The sequence below is a fragment of the Daphnia pulicaria genome, chromosome 8, assembly GCF_021234035.1.
Source record: "Daphnia pulicaria isolate SC F1-1A chromosome 8, SC_F0-13Bv2, whole genome shotgun sequence".
In the NCBI taxonomy this organism is placed as follows: Eukaryota; Metazoa; Arthropoda; class Branchiopoda; order Diplostraca; family Daphniidae; genus Daphnia; species Daphnia pulicaria.
In genome coordinates, this window is record NC_060920.1 from 7,678,739 (window position 1) to 7,698,341 (window position 19,603).

A 19,603-nucleotide genomic window follows, 5' to 3' on the forward strand; every position below is an offset into this window, starting at 1 on the left:
CAGAAACGAACACACGTAGAGTTTTCTCTGCACCGTGTGTGTGTACATGCCCCATCGGTTGTTGTTCGGCCAGCCTTAACGTGACCACGACCCCCCCCCCCCTTCTGATGGTTGAACACGAGCGGGACACGCACAACTCGTCTGTGTCGTTCACAATAGCCACATAACTTTGAACGCTTGAGAGCTCATATATCTATAGAGATCCTTTATCCCTATTTCCCTTTTCCATATTATGACGATCATCATTCCCGAGAAATGACTCCCCCCAATCAAACAACTGTTTAAGTTTCATATGTGTACGAACGGAATGACAATTTACCTTGTTCAATCCTTCCTGGATGTCGTCGCGGCGATTTTCTAGATGATGTCCAGGTGCAAATGTGATGTTTGTGCGGTAGTAGTAGTAGTAAGAGTAGTTCCACACGATAATGAAGGAAGATGACGACGTCTACTTAATATTTGTCTTCTATTACCCGACTATATTTTTCTGTGACGAGTCCGCAAAGTCTGGAAAGAACAAAACAAAACGAAAAATCCTTTGATGAGTTACAAGGCGAGCAAAACACTTGACACTCACAAACACGGAGGGAAAAACACACGTTTTGAGTTACGCTGGACAAGGTTTCGACTTGCTTCTTTTCACTGAGTCACACACACATAGAAACACACACACAAACACACGGACACTATCAATGAAACGAGTCCGAGAAACTCTGTCCAGAAGGGTATAAAAAGGGAAAACGAGCGGAACGACTGGGTTTTTGACAACGTCCGCTAGCCACCAAGGCTCAACTCTCTCTGAAGTCTGTGCAAGGAGAGACCGAGTCCTTTACACTCTGGCGCATGGGTGAGGGGACTCTACACACACACACACGCACAGCTGTGTGTGTGTCTGTTGGCTACCAGGAGCGGATAGGACCGATGGTTCAAACCCCCAGTGGTACAACTACACCCGAGCGACGCTAAAATCAAACCTTCCCAAACTATTTCTTGTAGTCGTCCTTAATATCTTTGCCGGTGCACATTTCCCTAGCAAACACACACACACACATCGATCCCGGGAATCTTGATTATAAACATCTCCTTCTTTCATACAACATCTCTCCTTCTTCTTTTTTTATTTCTCTTTCTCTTCGTCTTTCACGAAACGTTTTTCACATGATGGATGGATCGAAAAGGATACGAGAAGAAACTGGGTAGATAGTCTAGCGTCGGCGGCGGTGATGCGTATAATGAAGGAACGCAGAAAAATGGCCACACAACCGCCAATTCGGTGAACAGAAACGGTAGACAGAAAGTTAACAAATAACCTTCAATTCCCTCGGTTATTTTCTTCTTTTTTTATTTTTCAATAAAGTGCGCTCGTAAAAAACCGACCAACATTTGGACGGCCAAAATGAAAAGAGAAAAATAAAATAATAATAATAAAATAAGAAAAAAAAACTGGATGTAATATCGTGATGATTACCTTTGCGGTTTTTCTCACGGACTTGAAAAAACAAAAAATGGTAGAAAAATAAAAGAGGGGGGTTTTTCCTTTCAGTAAAACACATACCTTAGCGTGGCCACACGTTTCAATTGTCTCGTCTTCTTTTCTTCTTCTTCCTACCCTCGATTCGTGTCTTTTTGTTTTCGCTTTTCGTGTTTTGCGGCTCACGTTGACGAACGGCAAAAGGCGTGATGCCAAAAACACAAAAAAATAAAAACAAAAAAAAAACTTGTCTGCATTCATCCGTTTTTCTTTCATTCCACACTCAATTCCTTGCGTCGAGGATCATAAAGTATGTAATCCAGACGTTTGGGGATGATAACATGTATCAACGGAGAGAGACAACGGGTCTTCGCTCTTCCCTTGTGTCTGTAAGAGACGTTCTATTCCTTTTTTCTCTCTCTCTCCATAGAAGAAGAAGAAGAAGCTAGAGGTATGTAATTAGCCATACCTTCTTTGGCGCGGGAATTTTGATTTCTTCTTCCCATTTTTCGTATCGTTTCAAATAGGAATTTTATTAACGACAGCTTTCCTTTTTCTTCTTCTTTGTATCAAAATGTGTTTCATTCCTGAAATACTCGACATCCATTCAGTTATGTAATATCCCGTTTTGTTCCCCGTCCATTTCTAATTCTTTTTTTTTTCCAACTTTTATCCAATGCGCGATGCGCCGGTGAAAATTCACAATTCCATAACCGAACGATGCGTATACCATTGTCCTGCCCAAAACGTTTCCATTCATCTTTAGCTTCGCTGTTTCTTATTTTTTTTTAAAGAAACATCTTTGTATTTACAGCCTCCTCCTCCTCCTATCCAAAAGAAAAAAATTCCCCCTTGTTTGTCTAATATCTTTGCGGCCGGGCCGGCCCCATCTTAATGGCATGATAGTCTCTCCCTCGGCCGTGGATAAAAAGAAAAAGAGAAAACGTCTATCGACTGATTGAATGACGCGCGCGGATAGATCGGTTCACACCTGTGAGCTAATCGCCGTGAAACTTGACCATATCTAGCCAAAGGCCTTATACACACCCATCTTTTTTACCACTTTGGCCATTCAAAAGAAAAATTGATGGGCTCGAGCGCTCGCTTAAATTGCGCATGAATATAATTAGCATCAGCTGGCCAGGCGCCTACCAAACGAGACAGACTGGCTAGCTAGCAGGTGATAATCATATAAGAGAGAATTGCTCAAAGCAGAGGGAGAAAAGAAAAAAGGATAAAAAAAAAAGAAAAAGAAAAAAATAGGCAATCAAACCTCCGGAGGAAGAAAAATACAAAAAAAAAAATGGCGCTGTGATAATGTAACGAGAATAGTATTAAAAGTGACAGCGCCGGTAATTGCCCATTTTGGCCAAGTCCGTCTGGCCCGCGATGGCGGCGTTAAAAATGGCGCTACAGTGAGAAAATTCACGAGAGAGACAAATCAACAACAATTACACACCCACCATCCCAGGCGCTAATGATGAACCAATGTGTCCATTTATTTGTTGGGACTTTAATTTAGCGAATCTGTTTAGCATCATTAGACCGGAGGGGAAAGAAGAAGAAGAAAAATAAAAGATGATGATGAATGTGCAAAAGAGAGACACTCGATATACGTGAGCCAAAGATGAAAAATTGTATTTTGAGGAGGCGACAGGTGTGTGAGACGACATCCTGCTGCGATCCGACCCAAAGTAGAAAAAGAAAAAGAGGAACCAAAAAATTCTAACCTTTGACCAGATGTCGCTCGTTTTCTTTCGAGTATCTCACTCCCACTTTCGGATGAACAAGAAATTTTTGTTCAGTTTCTTCTTCTTCTCTCCGAAAAATGTATTTTTCCGATGCGCCAAAGGATGCTCTCTCACAGACACTCTCCCCGGAAAAAAAAAAGCTCTTCCATCACGCCCAGTTTTTCCCCCCATTTGACAGCTTCATGCATCAACTATTATATTCGATTCTTCCCTTCGTCTTTATCTGTTTACTTCACAACACACTCAAACTAGCTACGCGCAGCATAGACTGGATAGAGTAGTAGCAGAGCTCGGATATAGTAAAGGGCCTCCCTCCTCTATCTTCGATCGATTCATCATTCAAAGTCGCCATTGATTTGATTTGACGATTCAATCAAAGGTGGTGCAAGGTCAGATTTTCTCCGTATTCATCTGAATAATGCGCCGGCTCCTTGAGCTATATTTATACACCATCCCACCTCCAACGCGAAGCTAATTGGAGAATACAAAACTTTTTTAACAAAAGGAAAAATAGTTCATAGAGAGAGCCCCGGCAGCTGGGTGTGGAATAATCGGCCCACCACAAAAAAAAAGGGTCTAGTTTTTTTATTTTTTTACTTGTTGGCCTTTTAACCCGACCCGAATAACAATAACAAGCCACACATACAAAAAAGTAAATTTCCTCCTCGTTTGTAAGGCATGCAAAGACGTAAATAATCAGATGATAATGCCAACAAAAGCCTCGGCTCTATTGAAAAGTGGGGTCAGAAAAGGAAAGAAATTGGAGGTCCCATGTATAGTAACCTATTGCACATCCATCCACTGGCTTGTATATAGCTAGATAGAACTATGTGTTTAAGCTCTAGAGAAAAAAAAAGAAAAACTGAATTATTTCCCGGCAGGACGGAAGTAGTAGGTGGGGTGCTGCTAGCTATATAGCCTTTACGGTGCACACACACACATACTGTACTGTACATAAATGTATATGATTCGCGGCGTATTGTCACCGACGCTGTAAGGGGGGTCGACCGGATTCGGACAATAGGCAATCCACGATCGAGGAAGAAGAGCCAGCAGCACCTCTACTACCACTACCAGAGACTTGTTCACTGTATTATATACTACATAATATATCTCTCTCGACGCGATAAAGTCCTGCAGGATATGAGGGAGGGATTTCTGGCGATCTAACGTCCATTATTATACAAAAGCGTGCGTGTGTCTGCGTGTTGCCTTGTTCCTGTCATAACGCATTCTGACAGTTGGAGCCCCCCAGAAAAAAAAGGAAAAAAGATGACACACAATAGCGTCCGACTCTGTGAATGTTGGAAATTCATCCGAGAGTGCACACACTCTTTCTCTTTTCCTTCTTCTATCCGGCGAGAATAAGTAAAAAAAGAAACTCAAAAAGAAGCCAAAAAGCTTCCAATTGAATCACACACAGCAGAGCTGGGCTAGGCTGGCTGCTGGAGAAGAAAGAAGACGGAATTGACAATAGGCCTATGCTGGAGAGAAAAAAAAAGAATAACTCTGAAAGGGCCAGCAGCCCAAAGCCCAGCCACGATGATATTATTATTATTATTACGATGATGATGATGACGATTTTTTTTTCTGTACTGTTCATTCTGGCGAGGCGCAATACACAAATCTTTTACTGATTGCTCTATTGTCCATCTGCGGGGGTTGGCTATAGTTCTCACACACACAGATCCCAAACATCCAAGATGGCACCAGCATCATTCCATTCTTTTTATTTTCTTTTTTCTTCCGGATCAAATTGAATCGAGTTACTACTACACAATAACCGAGAAAAGTCCTCCTCCTTTCTAGGCAGAAAGAAAAACGAATTCAATCGACTTTTTTTTGTTGTTGTTTAGTCGAGGGGAGTGACTGTCGCTGGGAGCTGGATAGGAATGTGTTCCAATTCGATCTGTCCAATAAAGACGGCCCCAGCCAAAAAAAAGAAAAAAAAGACAAGGCCTACGATATTATAGCAGGGAGAGAGGGCGGATACGGGGAATATAAAAGGCGTGAGTGTAAGAAAAAGTAAAGAAGAACGCTAGTGCAAAGTTTCGATGAAAAGACCATCAGCCCAGCTAGAGAGAGAGAGAGTTGAATATCAAAGCGCTCAATAGCCAACAACTGGTTCTGTCACCCAGTGTCTTTCTGTCCGTGCTGATCCTGACAGACAGATGAGAGTGGAGAAACTCGGCTTGCTGGGCTCGCAGACAGAGTGGTGTAGTGTCAGTCGATGTCAGATTCTCGCATCGCTGATTTTCGAAATTACACAACACATTTTCGGTCCCTCCCCTCTTCGTCGTCGGTCCACCCTCCTCCCCTCGTCGTTCGAGGGCCCATATGTCGACCGTCTTTTTAACATATATTCTAATCCGACGCGGCTTTTCTCAATCCAGCCGGAATGCGGATGGAGAGAATCTTGCACACTGTCCCTGTCTATATGTATGTTGTGTCTACACCAGTACGACAACGACAACGACTCGGAGGAATGTCTAAAGAAGTAAAACATCAAAAGATGTTGTCATTTCAACAGGGACAAACTTCTTCTATTTTTCCCGTGTTGAAGCTACAAGGTTAGCTCTCATCAGTGAACTCACGTCGACTCGAATATATACACACACACACCCCTACTACCACCAAGGCTATATAGGAACGAGTACCATTCCCAAAATGACTAGAATGTGTATCGACTCGAAAACTTGATCGATAAGCTTCGCACAGACGGCGAGGGAGGACACACACACACGCCATGCACATCGGCGGGTTATATCCAGGGAACAAGAGAGAGAGAGAGAGAGAGAGAAAAAAATACATACATAAGAGTATTTGGTTGCTCTTTTCTTCATATGATCAAAGTCGAAGTCGAATGACGTGTTGTTTTCTTCTTCCCAGAGACCTCTCGGTACACTATCCCCCCATCCCCCCTTTTCTTCGCCTCTCTGAGGACTTGACATACGGCCCTACTTTGCATCCGATGTGTATATACCACCCATGTTTATTTGTATATGTTTATATTACGACTGTCAAGAGTGCCGTTATAATGGAGAAGTCACCCACGGATGAAATTCCTTTTCCCCCCAAAAAACTACTTTTTTTTTGGCTTTATTTCCTTTTCTCTCTTCTTTTTTTGTCTTTCGTTCAGACTAGACTCACTCCCGGAGCACCGACACATTTCCGTTCTGTCGGGTTTCAAGGAAAAAGAAAAAACAAAGTTTTATTTTTTGTTGTGTGTGTCGAGTCCTCTGTGACACTTTGGAAGTCACGCTCTCTCACTCTCCTCTTCTTCTTCTTAGCTTCTTTTGCATGAAATACAATTCTTTATTTGTTTTGTTCATTTCTGGCGATGCTTTTTTTCTTTCTGACAAGAGGAATCAACGCATCTGAAATTGACACAAACTTTTTTTTTTGCTCTTTCCTCTTTTTCATCTATCTCCTCCCCTCCCCCCTATTGTGCATCCTCACCAGTGTCATTGATCGCTACAAAACTTAACTTTGATGCAACAGATCAATAAAAACACACAAACAAACTGCCAGTTTTCTACCCTTTATCGATCGTTTTCTATAAAGCAAACAAAGGAAAAAGGGAAGAAAAGATCAAATTTTTTTAAATCAATTCAAATTCAGAAAGAAACAAAACAAAAATGTGAATGTTTCACATTTTCGGGGCTTGACTTTGCGCCATCATTTCAATTTTTGCCCCAGCCAGCCCTTGTTTCCAACCAACATCAAATACAAATGGATGTTATACACTGAACCGGTGTAAGGTATAACAAGCGAGGCAGCTTTTGAGGGATTAAAAAGGGTTTTCTCTCTCTCTCTCTCTCTCTCTCATTGATCCCCTTTATTACACCTCAACGAATCCGGTTTATATTAACGGACACAAGAGAACCAGAGAGAGAGAAATAAGCAACCATAGTCGGACCGATAAACCAAACAAGAACAAGGAGCTTATATTTAGACGGACGGTAGAAGTAGTAGGTAAGGCTACTACCACCACCAGGAGGGGGGTCTCCTCTATCGCGTTAGTTCGACGCATGTTATCCAACACAAAAAGGTGTTCACAAACACATAGAAGACACACACCGGTTTTTTTTTTTCTATCTTTCACAAGGTAGAGAAGCCCCAAACAATCGTGGGCCACCCTCAGTTCCCCAAAAGAAGAAAAAAAAACCCAAAAAAAAGGAAATTTTTGTTTAAAACAAAAAGAAAAAAAAATTGAGTCAATAATAAACCTACCCCCGAATTTTGTGTAGTTTTTAAAAGAGCTAGGTAATACAATACCGACATCCGGAATATGGTGGACATCGGTTTTTGGAAAGAAAAAAATTCGAGGGGAGACACACACACACAAAAGAGAAAAGGGGCTTAGTTCTTGTCCTGTCTAAAGGTTCTTTCCTTCTAGGTTATTCGCCGTGTGTTCAGTGCACACTATTTCTTTTGTTGTCACACAGCATGCAGTGGTCTGCTGCCACGACCGATGCTCAATGTCATCTCGAATCGAGAGTTAAGTGGTGGAGTTGTAAAAACAAGGAAAAAAGAAATAACCTTTGGCTCTCTCTCTCTACTCTTGTCTTGTCTCTTAGATGCGTACAGCCTTTCTCTACTCGGTCGGTTGAGCTCCGCGGGAGACCCAAGTGTGTCCTCAATCACTTGCAGAAACTCGGAAAAGAGGGGGGGACAGACTCTCTCTCTCAAAGAAGAAGAAGAAAGAGTCTTCATCCCCTGGTGTTTAGAACACAATCGAGAGAGCCCCAACAAAAAAAAAGAAGAGTACCATAGTTTAAGAGAGGATCATCATCATCGAACAAGACAACAAAACGAGTGCTCAATGCTCTTCTTTAAGACCGGCGCTTGATGATATCCGATCGCTTGTTGTCAAATCGTCAAAAGGATTCGAACGTGTAATTTTTTCTTTCGAGAGGGGAGAGAGATAAGAAACCAGAAAGTGACGGTGTGGCGGCAATACTTGTTAGAAACAAAAATTGTTCCAGTTTCACTTTGCTTCAAGTTCAAATATTTCTGAATTTGATTGTTTTATCAACAGACGAAGTTGCGAGGTGCAAAAACAGGCCTGATCTGCAGTGGTTCTACACATGAGCTATTTAATGAACCCTGACTGAGAAAAAACAAAAACAGCAAGATGAAACAGTTTCAACCAACTGTGGCTCAGGAATAAACGTACTCCGCAACGATTTATAATAAACGCCACTCAATAGTCAGAGAGGAAAGATAGAAATGAATTTTTCCTACCTTGAAACATAGGGAAATACAGCTAGGCATCCACATCCAGGTGCTCTATCCATCCACAGAAAAGTTGAATCCACGACCAGCAGGGATAGGGTAAAGGGAGTCCTCGTGAATACACCCACATTCACATGGGCATACACGAGGATTTAAGAAAGGGGAATTGATGAGATCCTTAGCTCGGTCGACACTGGAAGTTTCTCCAATTTATTAAAGAGGATGCTGGATGCTGTATAAAAAAAATTCAACAATGAGTTATGAAAAATATTACAGAAACAATAAAAAGCAAGAAGAAGTTGAAAATAAGACAACAGTTGTAAACCAGGGGTATACTCTAATTGTTAATAAACAGGAGAATTGAAGGTGTCAATGAAATACACTGCATTTGTGCAAGTCATGCATCATCGTGCAAAAATTGGCAGGTCACATGCAGGTCAATAAAAGCAACAAAAGTTATTACCTAAGCGACGATACTGTGATTGTTCCTGATGACAGAAGGTCAACAGTCAAATCATATGACTGGAGGTCCAGCACAAGCTGTTACGATGGCTGGCTCAGGCCTCAGCATATCTGCAAAATAGGAAAGGTTTTTAAGGGGATAAATAATGCTAGCAAGGAAGTAACATTTTTGACAAACTTGGAACAAGTTTAACTCTTCTATCTAAGCTTGCATAGTCACCCCATTTTTATTTTGAGGGCTTTACCTGCCAAACAGCATGGAGTGGAGAGCATGAAAAGCTGGCGCACCAAAGTTCGCATAACCATGCCCACATTTTTGTAATTTTATTTCCATGCATCCACGTCCAAAAAAGTGATCGTTCCGTTTTTCTTTGAAATGTTAGTCTTCTTTTATAAACTTGTATTTCTTGTATCATGCTTGGTATTGGTATTGGTATTTTTAGGTGCCGTCTGCTTTATTCACAGACTGGTCTTCTAATCTAGATGACCTTACGCACCGGCGATAGTAGATTGCTATGGTTTTTTGTTCGATGGCGTGAGCAGTGTAAGTGTTGTATTGTGTGGAAGGAGCCCCAAGGAGGGGGATGGAAGTACCATCATTGTGTACGATTTTTACTAGCTAGTGCCCTGTGTAGGAAGAGATCTGTATTGTATGTGTAGTGGTAGTGCCCGGGTATGGGAGCAACTATGCTCACCAGGAGAGTCGAACTCAGGTCTCCGGTGCCCCCCGATCACCAAGCGACGCCTTATCCGACTCACCTACCCGCCCCCCATTGTATCATGCTTGTATACTTGTAAACGAAAAATGAAGCAGACGACACTAATCGTCTAATTAGCAATACTTAAGATATCGATTAGAATTTATTGAAAATCGACGCCCCCACCTTAAATTCAGACCGCCAAAAAGGATAAAAGCGGTTCAATCGCCAGCGCTCAACTTGCGCTGCTGAACGGATCGGGATTATTTTCCAAATCAAATTGTTCGTCTCAACAATTTGGATTCAGGCCCTCCCACCACAGACAAGATCAAAGTAAAAGTTTGCATGAAACCCGCAAAAATTGTCCGAAAAAAACCGGTCCTAATTTAACACCCCTAGGACCCTCTTGGAAGCCAAGAGAGAATAAAATAAATGTCTAGGTGGGGGGGTATAGTACAGTGTAATATGAAGCCCGTTGGGTAACCGCACTGCACCTTTTTTTTCTTTTTTGGGTTAGGGGGTTGAAAAAAAAAAACCCACCCAGCTTGCGATGAGCACGCTTTTGTCTTTTTATTTTTCTCTCCAACACTTGGAACCCCTTTTCAAACAAAAAAAGGACATTACAGCACAAGTCGCTTCCCTTTTTTTCTTCTTTTCCTGGACTGAATAATCAACGAGAGACATATACAAACCACCCAGTGCTGCCTAAAAGGTCGCCCTTGAATATTTGTTCCCAACTTGGGTTTTCTTTTGCGCGCACACACGACGGTCGGTCTATAAATGTGCAGCGCAATGAGAGAGAGAGGGTCGGGCCAGTGCGCATTTCATTCGATATATAGCGCAGCACGTGACTTTTATGATGCGCCATCAAACCATATTGCATCGGAAATGATGGGGAGCGCACGCCAGATGCTGCTGCTGCCGCTTCTCCAGACTCTACACAACTCGACGGAGCAGAGCAGAGAGGGGGCTGTACAGTACACCATTTGCATGAACGATTTGCATCGAAATTGGCGAATTTTTCCATTTCAAAAGAGAAACGTATATACACCGGCGGGGCTATAGGAAACCGGCCAACGAACCGCCAGCTTTAAATATACACAACATTACCACGCTGTACTACTACGACGACTACTACTACACACGACTACACATCATGTATTATGTATAACTGTCAAAATGTGCCATTTCATTTCTTTAGGAAATATTTCAACGACAAGGAAAAAATAAGAGACCTCGACCCAAAATGCAATTTGACAACTTTTTTCGGCTCCTTGCAGCTCCTACGATATTACACACACACGGCACTTGTGCGCATATAATTCAGTTCAAAGACTCTCCCTCGTATATTTAGGTGGGACAAAAACAAGGTCGTTAGGAGGGAGAAAAATTTTTACCCAAATGTTTGCTCAAATGTTGACCGCTTCTGCTCTACCAAACGACTCGAGAGGAACGTGCTGCTGTCTCCCCCTCCTCTCCTTGACAAGACTTTTATGCTTCCTGCGAAGGGGTACTTGACTCGAGTTACAGTTACACAGGTAGTTTTATTTTTTTACTTTTTTCAAACAACCTCCTCCTTGAAATTGTTTCGCTCCTGGACGTACTTCGCGCAGAAGGAGGCAACTGTCTCGTGTCCTGTCCCCCCCCCCTACTGTCTGTCTGTCTCTTTCTCTAAAACTAGTTCAAACAACCAAAACGATTAAAAGCCCCCAAGAAAACACATTCTTCCAGCGTTTCCCTGGGTCCACCCCCCCCCCTCTCTCCCACTCTTATAGTGCCACTCGGTTCTCTCCAGTTATCCCCTCAGACGAAAAAGGTAAAAGAAGATGAAGCAAAAAGGACTCGGTGATGGTAATCGCATTTCTTTTTCCCTTAGACACACCAACAGTAGCCAGATAAAAAGTAATAGGCCTATAAGAGTGGAAGAACACGGCAGCGTTGAATGGGAGAAGAAGAAGCTACGAACGTTGTGAAAAGCAACAATTCTCCCCCCCTCTCTCTTCACTCCAAATGGCTACTTTATCAACACGATAAAAGAAGAAGAAAGAAGATGGACAAGGCGAGTGGGGGAAAATAAGTTAACCCGCATAGATTTATCCGGGGGGTTCTTCAAAGACTCAATAATAAGAGAGGGACAAAATTATAACCACTATAACTGTGTCGGTCTCCTCCTTGTGTGTTTCTGGGCTGCCGACCGCTTGACCAGCAGGTTCAAAAGGAAACACAATCGGTTCACCATCAAATATACTATATCTATCCACCCCAATCGGAACAAGTATCTTTTTCCTAGAAAAAGGGAGGGGCTTTTCTTTTCTATACACATTCGGCGGCACGCATGGGTAAAATTGGAGGATAATTCATTGAGCTATTGATTGGATCAAGTGTACGGTACTTCCTTTATAGCCCATCACCTGCACCAGAAAATAAAAATAATAAAACGGGCGCAAATATTTCGCTTCGGAATGTTTTTGTCCGTTTTTTAGATTTTGTGTATGGGAAATACAGATGCGCTCCTATAGAGAAAATATTTACACATGTTTCGTTAATTCTTTTAGTTTTCTCTTTTGTTGATTTATTTTATTTTTAACCTCCCCCATACGCTGTTAGCACATCATCGATGATCAATGATCTTTTTTTTTTCTTCTCTTTCGGGCGTTCACTCGAGCGGTGAAAAAATAATGGACGAGAAATGACCGTTCCTGGGTGGCATCAGGCCAACGCCAAAAAAAGTGCGTGTAATAATAACACAAAACAAGAACCCCCGAGAAAAAATATAATATATCGAACATCGGGGAAAAAAGGGGGGAGAGAAAAAAAAAGAAGTTGTTTTGACGCGGATTGATGGATTTAGCCCCCATTCACAATATATTTAGATATACACAGATATACTCTACTTCCTTTGCGCTCTCTTTCATATTCCGTGTGTTTATCCAACTTTTTATCACCATTTTCTTTCATACAGTCCTCGTCGCCGTGTTCTCGTGCTAGCAACCCCCCTCACCATACGATCCACCAACTCTCTAACCGAAAAGAAAATTTTCACCATCGATTTTCGATTTTCACCCCTCACAAAGTCCGGAGTGCTATTACACAAGTCCACTCTTCTCTTTCCCAACATCCACCAAAACTCTCCCACAAGGTCCACACATATCACATACATATAACCTCTGTGAACGATCAGCCAGCGCGTGTCTGTATGTCTAAGTATATGTGGATAGGTCCTTTCGGACTGCCTATATTTATACACACTCGACCAGATAGAAATGTTCTCTCCATCAGGAGAGGTTTTTTCATGGCTAGTAGAACATTCGAGGGATTCGAGGGAGAACGAACGGTCTCCTCCTGCCTTTCTGATGTAAGAGTCACGTGACCGGAACCTTGACTCGACCCATAACAAGAGCAAAACGAACAGTAGAGAAAGAGAGAGGGGAGAAGAAGATTTTTCATTGCCTTATTGTAAATATCAAAAGAATATAAGGAACATATCAGATGAGATCAGCATCAGCTTCTACACACATGGCCTACAACATCGGCCAAATAATAAGATACCCACAGAAGGTTTCCCATAGATCTTTTTCCACCCTCCTCCGCCAGTGTTTAACAGGTTGGACTCCCTAGCTAAAGCTTATTTTTTTGATATTTTTTCCAGCTCCTCGACGAGGAAATGGTTTGGTAACTTCCGTCATCTTGGCCCGTCATTCATCCTAGCATGAACCGTCGCCGGTTAGACAAGTATATAACAAATACATAATAAACCCAAGTGAAAGAGGGAGAAGGTGACTGACTTTTCCTTCCATCTTTTGATGTTTCTCCTCTCCGCCTTCTCTTCTTCTTTTATCGTGTTATCGGTGCGGATGACTTGCTACGCAAGCTTGTTAAATCCCAAGCTCAAAGTACTACATGCATACACTCAGTCAGTCAGGAGAGAGATGGATGGATGGATGGATGGATGGATGGATGGATGGATGGATGTTGGGCTGGGGCGACGGCCGACCCATTTTTTTTTCTTCTTCTTCTTGTTGGAAGTCGACCGAGTTGACACACTGCGACGACAACACAAGAGAGTGTGGCAAGTGGTGCGGCATAACGAGATCACTTTTCCCTCCGTGTCGTACAAAACCACCACCCCATTTTTTTTTTAGTATTTTTTTCCCCAACAATTCCGCATCCTTGCACGTTTGAAATAACCCTCCTCCTATATGGCTGTTTGCCCTTCCAATCCAGCCAATAATTCTAAAAAGGAAGTTGTCGGAAAAAAATGAAGAATATCTTTTTCCACGACGGAGAAAATACAATTTCCTGCAGGTTATTTAATCATAATAAAAAAATATGAAAACAGATGAAAGGGGGCGACCAAAAAACTGATCCTGAAACGCACCGTTACATAAATCAAATTGATTGCTGCCGGCGCAGGGCAAACCAATCGAGTTGTGTTATTTTTCCCCCCCCGCCATAGTCTCTTTTCATTCATTCTAATACACGAAAACAGTTAACCTCCGAGGAAATGAAGGGAAAACAAAAGGAATCAAGGAAAAAAAGAAAACGCCGACTGGTTAGGAAAAATAAATAAGGATCACGCAGCATCATAGGCCGGTCTCTCTGATGATGTTTACACGATCGAAAATACACATCATTGACTTGCAAAACAGTTTCCAGATATTCTTAAAAATAAAAAAAGGGGCTCCGATTCTCTCCTTTTGACTGACTCCAAACATTATGTGGTGGTGTATAGAAATTATAGAAAAATAAAGTTACACAACATTCTCCGGGGTTCTAGCTCTTTGCCGAGTGTTTTCATTGGGACAGAAAAGAAAAAAGGGAGAGCTGGGCTGAACAATAGAGCAATCTGTCAAGTTAGATGCTTAGACCGTTGCCATGTTCGACTTCTCATCGGCTTTTTTTTTCATTCGACGCAGGAGAAAATAGGAAAGAGAATACCAAAAAGGTCGGTTTAATTATTCATTCATTCAACATAAATACCAACGCTGAACGACCGCGCGCGGACTCTTGACTGAATCTTTTCTTTCCCTGTGGCTGCTGGAATAAGAAAAGTTGATTTTTCCCCAGTTGCAAGTTGAAGCTCGAGGCCTCCCCCGTGCTCACGTTTTTTCTCCTTCATCATCATCCTTCTTCCACCGAGAGAAAACAGAAAAAAGTTTCAACCGACGACGCGCCGGTAAAGGTAAAAACAAGAATAATTTATAACCAAAAGGCAGACGACCCATTATTAGATACACAGTGTTATATCTCTGTCTGTCTCTCTCTATCTCTCCCCCCTTATTTCCTAGACCAGGGCGCTGCTGGCCGGCTCCTTCGTCAAATCAGGCAACAAGTTCATCATCATCATTATTATCATCATCACCATACTAGTCAAAATGTCTATAACCCCACCAGTGTCCTCCCCGTAGAGAGTGGGTGCACGCCAAGGCACCAGCCGCCTATAACCATAGCCACTTCCGCCAGGTGCCCAGGTGTAAAAAACAAAAAAAGGAAAAAGGAAAAAAATGAGAAAAACGGACGCGAGCCACCGATATATAGACGCATAAAACCCCCACCGGTCTCCACCAAACCCAATCCCCCCACTTTTTTTTTCACCACACACACGCAATCAAACGCAACTGAAAGAAATTCTCTTGTCCTTCAATTGTTTGTTCCCCCGGTAGAATGTGACAGCTGATATCATTTGATTAGACATCCGAAAATACAAAAAACGGAAGAAACGAGAAATTCCGCGGGAAATATGAAGAAGAAGAAAAAAAGCCCATTGAAAAGAAGAAGAAAAAAGTTTTGACATTCTTTTGAATAGATCGTTCTCGTGTCCCGATATCTATCTCTTTACATATTCCATTTGTGTGTGTGTTGTGTGTGGGTTTGCGTGTGGGTTTCGAATGCGAATCGAGCAGCGCTCCTTCCAAATAGGAAAGAGAATGATGAAGGAAGAGGATAAAAAAGAGAAAAAGAAGTGGCTCGGTGGTGGTGGTGGTGGTACCCAAGCTGATGATGGATCTCTTCTTTTCTTTTCGTCGGGAACGTGCTAACAAGACAGCACCAATTCACTCCGCAGCAGTCGACTCAAAAGGAGCTCCACAAGAATTATAAAATTTCCCTATAGCTAAAGAAATATATATATGTATTGAAAATATCCACACACCTATCTAGCTTCTCTCAGCTCTCTCTCGTTTAAATTTGAATATTTTGTACGATGAGGATGCGATTATTTGACGCCATCCGAAAAAAAAAACCCGGGAGGCGGAGACGTAACTTTTTTCTCCCGAATGCCCCGCGTGCATTCAAGCCGTTCGCGTGTGTTCGATCGCACATACAACAACTAACCTCGGGGCTCTTTATTTTGGGATAATATTCACATTGTATAGTGAAATAAGTAGTAATAGTTCGTCTGGGAGCTAAAGGCTATATAAGTATCAAAGTACTACAGTCAGCCTCAGCCCAAAAAAGAAAAAGAAAAAGAAAAAAAGTTATGACTCTTTCAATAATTCTACACACTCGGTTATTGCGCGACTCCTATCGCATATTTATGCACACGAGTAGGTCTTTTAATATTGCCAAGTTTAACGATGATGACGCTATCCGGTGTGACTCTTTCCCAACACGGAATTATCATGCGATATTTCCCATTTTCTTTTTACGATTATGCGTGAATGACTCGGATCTAGACTGAAGGGGGGGAAAAAAACTGGAAGTTAACGACTTTGGCCGTTAACACGACCGGTTGGATGCTCTTGAATAAACATCCGCTGGAAAAAACAACAACAACAACAAGAAAGAAATAAAAGAAATGTCGGACGTATTTTTTGGTGCGTTCCACCTTTTCAAACGCCATCAAAAAGCGGGATAATTGACATTCATCACGCCATGTCCGTAATGCGGGCTCAGGGCCAGAAAGAGCTGGTGGGGATCGACCACTTTGGCGAACTGAAAAACCAATGGCCTCTGGTCGTTGTTGGCAGTTAAAAAAAAGTAACAAAAATAAACTTATTTTCTTTTATTGCTTCATATAGAGGAAAAGTAATTTCGACCAAGTGTTTTCAAGTTTAAAAGAAAAAAAAAAAGCTCCAGAGTCTATACGACAACATGATATCGATTCCTTAGTAACGTTTGGCATTTCAACTCTTGGTGGATGATTTCACAGGCCACAACAACAACAACAGAAAGTGGGAGGAGTTTAGTAAGGAAGAGGAGAGCCGAGTCGTTGTCGCGCCCGGCCGTTGTTGGAAATAACCTCGGGTTTCGAATTTCCGGTAGGATGTACGAGGTTTTGGATGAAAATCTTATTGTGTGTGTAATGGTTAACAAATACCAAATAAAAAAAGAAGAGGGGTTAGATGGTTAGTATAAGGTGGGGAAGTTGGGAGGGGTTCCCATCCGACACCTGGTCTTCAGGGAGGGTATTGAGTTTTATTTTGTCCGAAATGATGGACAGCTTCATTCAACGAAACTGACGGGAGCCTTTTAAAAACCGTAACTAATCGCATCATATCGAGTCTATTGTCGAGGTGTATTGTGTCTACCCATTTATACACACACTGGGTGTACGGCCCCTCTAGTACTAGACATTCAATAGGATTCCCCCCTGTCGCCCCTAGACTATGTGTGTACTCTTCTCCATTCTTCAGCTCAAAAACTGCTGGGCTTTTCAACTTCTCCACAATTTTTTTTTTGTTTTGTTCCATTGGATCAAGACATTCAACAACTTCTGGGGTCCGGTCGAGGACTTGGTTCACACAGCAAAATATAAGGACACCATAAGGCGACAATGAAGATGTCTTGAGGCCCCATCCAAGGGGACACACACATGTCTATACAAACACGATAAATACAATCAGGATCGAACAAGAAAACGCCATCATCTCCACACACAAAAAGAGAGGACGATGAAAAATCAATTTGTCTCAGCTATAGATATTCATGCTGGAACGGCGCCATCGTAGGCCTCAAAGATTTCAAAAAGCTTCTCTCCAAAAAAGGAAATAACATCTAAAAGAATAGAAGATGGGGGAAAAAAATGTATATATAACCAAGATGACCACCCAAACCAAAAGGTCCCGACACACACAAGAACCCGGAGCCGCTTTTGCATCCATCGAGAAGAATATTGAGAGACCCCCCATCTGGCCCCGACCCAAAAGAAAGAAAAACCTGTTGGAGGAAAAACGAGCAGAAGGAGAGAGAGAGAGAGACACAGCAGAGAAACCGTTTAAACGGTTTTTAAGGTCGCTTCAATCTTCTCCAAGGGGGATAGCACACACACACGTACAAAGTATAGAATCTTCACCTAAAAAAAAAGATGGTCTAATCAGCAGCGAAAAAGAAAAAGGGGGCCAGGTGCAAACAGACACGCCAAACTAGAGGTTCTTGCCGTACAAACAGACGCACGCCCCCTCCGGCATACGCCAGTGTCTGTTGGGGCATCAATAGAACATCTATTATGACCCTCTGTTGTGTGTGTGTATTTTCCAACCCCTCTTCACCTTATTTTTCATGGACCTATATCTTCAAGCAGCTGCTTCTTTTTCAAAGAAATTTCATTTTTGTTTAAATAAAAGACAAAACGTTACAAGAGAGAAATGAAAGAACACACAAATCACGCTACATCATCGCAGCCCCCCCAATCACTAAACGTGCCTACCCTAGTAGAAAAAGAGAAAAAGATTCACATTCTTCTTCGTTTTCCTTCTGGTTGGAAGAACCCGAAAATATTTATCGACGATTGGTTATCGGGAAATTCGAGAGAAATTTTCCGAGATGAAATGAATGATAACCCGGTATCCACACGACACACACCTGTGTCTAAAATTCAACTCTTGTTCCCTCCTGACCGCAAGAAGAAAAGAAAGAGAAAAAACCGGTGGTTCATTGTCGATTCGTATCACGGCCCGCTCGTTTGGGATCTCTTTTCTCCCCCCTTTTTTGAAACGAACGTAATATTATCATATATTTCAGCTCGCTATATAACTGACTGCATAGAAGCAAAGACTTGTAGTAGGAGCTCTAGGTCAATCCCAAACAAGGAGCGAGTCGAGAGTAATGTCGAAATACTTTCACAGTAGATTACGTTATAACTCCACTAACACCGACAGTTACGAAAAAAGAAAAACCTTTTTATAGTTCTTTTTTCGGAGAAAGGATATTAGAATGAGGAAAGAGATAAAAGTCTAAAAACAAAAAAAAAAGTAGTCAATCGTCATTCCACGTGAAATAGAGTCGACCGCGCGGCTCTTCTCTGTCGAGATGTCAATTGTCAAGGAGGAGCTGAATAGCTCCCCCAAATATGGGCGGGTCGTGTCCAGAAAGGATGTCTCAATTACGTTTTCTTTCTTTGGTCAAATATTTTTATTCGCACACGGATAGACAGACACAACGCAGCGAGAGTCACTCACATCAAAAGCGGCAATGGCTTTTTTCCCTCTTCAAAAATAGAAAAAGGTTTTCTCGGACGGCGCCCATGGCCGTTTCAGAGTTGTTCCTGATAATATACTACGTGATAGAGAAGAGTGTGCTGCGCCCCTCTTGTGGGTATCATACTCGACAAGAGAGGGGGAAAACCGAATGTGTTGTACAACATCAACCGAGCCGCCTGCTGTTTGATTGATCGCCGGGTGCTGGCCATTTCCTACACTGAGATGATGGCCCCTTTTTTTTTCTCTTCGACTCTACAGACAAACTTTTGTGTCCGAATCTTCGGAAAGTACCGAAAAAAAAAACACAGAATCACGAGTCAACGAGCAATCAAAAAGAGCTCCATTATTATAGCCAATAAAAGAAAAAAAAAACTTAACTATGATGTAACACGAATCCATCTTTTTTTATAGGGTCGACTCTTGGGGTATACAAAAAGTCTAACACAACACGTCCGGCGGGATTGAACGCAAAGCATAAAGCCAAGCTCGTCTCGTTCATGTCCGATTTACGCCCCGGCACCAAGCGAGCCAAAGAGTGTACTCGCCCTTTTCTTTTTCGTTTTT

General features: G+C 42.1%; 1 protein-coding gene across 4 annotated transcripts in view; it reads right to left on the bottom strand.

Annotated features, from left to right (window-relative positions):
• The window catches only part of LOC124312630, a 53,775-nt gene that overhangs the window by 26,030 nt on the left and 8,142 nt on the right, over positions 1–19,603 (bottom strand). Inside the window, exons 1-4 of one of the 4 annotated variants that reach the window (XM_046777111.1) lie at positions 9,168–9,692; positions 8,924–9,033; positions 8,470–8,692; positions 320–507 (exon numbers count right to left, since the gene is read on the bottom strand). The gene's annotated coding sequence lies outside the window, so the exon portion shown is untranslated. Of the gene's footprint in view, positions 1–319; positions 808–8,469; positions 8,693–8,923; positions 9,034–9,167; positions 9,693–19,603 lie in introns of those variants that run through there. The other 3 variants (XM_046777110.1, XM_046777114.1, XM_046777113.1) reach the window with 3 other exon arrangements.